This window comes from Phascolarctos cinereus, unplaced genomic scaffold (genome assembly GCF_003287225.1).
Source record: "Phascolarctos cinereus isolate Bilbo 61053 unplaced genomic scaffold, phaCin_HiC Scaffold_4;HRSCAF=312, whole genome shotgun sequence".
In the NCBI taxonomy this organism is placed as follows: domain Eukaryota; kingdom Metazoa; phylum Chordata; class Mammalia; order Diprotodontia; family Phascolarctidae; genus Phascolarctos; species Phascolarctos cinereus.
In genome coordinates, this window is record NW_027555847.1 from 151,196,370 (window position 1) to 151,198,463 (window position 2,094).

A 2,094-nucleotide genomic window follows, 5' to 3' on the forward strand; every position below is an offset into this window, starting at 1 on the left:
GACTCTGACACTAGGCATACGACTTCAAGAGAGTAAGGGATTAAACAGAAAAGGAAATATCTCCATAAATAAAAATAATTATAATAGCACTTTTTATGGTCACAAAAATATGGAAGCAGAGTAGATGCCCATAAACTGAGGACTGGCTTAACAAGTTTTAGTATAATATTAGTATATTTAGTCAGTAAGGTTGTGGGATTTTTTTTCCCCAGCAGTATTTCCCCAGCAGAAATAAGGCAAATGGGGACAAGAACCCAGAGTTGGAAATTGACAAGGTAAGAGTGATGATAGGACAACTGCGTAAGGAATTTTTAGTTAGAAGACTAACTAGTTTAACTGGTCGACAATGTGATGAGGGGAAAGCAAGGGCAGAATAGGGTTGATAGATGAAGAGAACAGGGAAGGACTAGAGTTCATTAGCACCAGTGGAAAGCTAGTGGAGGACCTACAGCAGCCATAGGAGAAGATGGCAGCATCTGGTGCATCTGGGATGCTCCAGCAGGTACACCATTTCACCATTTGAATGAGCAGACCATTTGCTACACTTGTCAGGCCTGCAGTTCAAGTGTATGATCTAGAAGGTTGATATGCCACTGCTCTTTATTCTGCTGTATCCAAGCAGAATAAACTAGACATGGTAGAAAAGGAGTTACTCATAGAAACAAAGGGTCCCAAAATGATTGACTCTATAATGAATCCCCATATAAAGTGTTTTATTAAGATAAAAACTCCAAGAGACATAATAACAAAAGAGAAGATTTCCTCCATTGCGACCAAGCTCATTAAATTGCTTGCTAAAAATGGTCGGTTAAACAATACCCCAGGAGTCATTTCAGCATTTTCTACCATGATGAGTGTACATCGTGGAGAAGTACAGTGCTCAGTTACTACTGTATCTACTTTCGATGACACAACTCTTTCCAAATTAAGAACAGTCCCAAACAGCTTTCTTAGGGAAAGGCCAAATCCTGAAAATGAAGACTAAGACTGACCCTTGGGGCAGCTAGGTGGCAATGGATAGAGCATAGGCCCTGAATTCAGAAGGGCCTGAGACCAAACACTTGACACTTACTAGCTGTGTGACCATGGGCAAGTCACTTAACCCCAATTGCCAAAAAAAAAAAATAAATAAAAGACTGACCCTTCAATCATGGGAGGAATGATTATTCATGTAGGAGAGAAATATGTTGGTATGTCCGCAAGAACCAAGATCCAGAAGCTAAGCAGGATTATGAAAGAAGCTATTTGAAAGTAACATTTTTCCATAGCTCCTCAATAAAACTTCCAAAAATTGTGGAAATGATAAAGTACTTGGAAAATTTTTTTTAAAAAGGTAATGGAAAAGGGAAGACTTGATGCTGACAAAGGATTCTTGGTGGCAGCAATGGTTCATTCCTAAATGAGCCCTGAGGGTAAGGGAAGACTGATGGAGTAGGAAGAAATTTGTGTTGTGGATCAAAGGCTACAATGGTGCCCACAGAATGTGAAAAGATCTGGAGGAAAGCCCACAGAAGATCGGCAATGCCCTTTATAAATGCTTAATGGGGACACAGGATGAGAAGCATTACTAGACTGTGCTGAAAGAATACAGCTGTGCTTCCTACAAGAAACAGCCCTTCTCCTAAGGTTTTGCTGCCTCTTCTCTGTCTCAAGGGGCTCAACTTAATGAGATCTTAGATATACAGAGAGAAGGGGCATCAGAGGCAATCAGTCCTACTCCTTCATTTTACAAATGAGGAATACAAGGACCAGGGAAATTGACTGAATTGCCCAAGATCATGCAACTAGTAAGCATTGAAGGCAAGATTTGAACCATGTCTTCTCACTCCAGAGCCAAGTGCCCCTTCCATGCTTCCTCTCTACACCTCTCAGAATCCCCAATCCATTGTTGTAGCACCAATACGTGGGCCTAGCAGAAGAGGCACTCCTATTGATGCCTCAGCATCACCAGGAAGAGAGTAGAAAAGGCAGCCACTTAACCCCACAGGAGACAGCACTACATGATTATGTCATTCTTCCCTTATAATCACTGGGATCCAAGAAAGTAAGATGATAAAATAATAAATGTAAATATAATCATAATTATTATAATTA

At 40.4% G+C, this 2,094-nt stretch overlaps 1 pseudogene; it reads left to right on the forward strand.

Annotated features, from left to right (window-relative positions):
- Positions 1 to 466: 466 nt before the first annotated feature.
- Positions 467 to 1,249, forward strand: LOC110194536 (ATP synthase peripheral stalk subunit OSCP, mitochondrial-like; annotated as a pseudogene).
- The last annotated feature ends 845 nt before the right edge of the window (positions 1,250 to 2,094 follow it).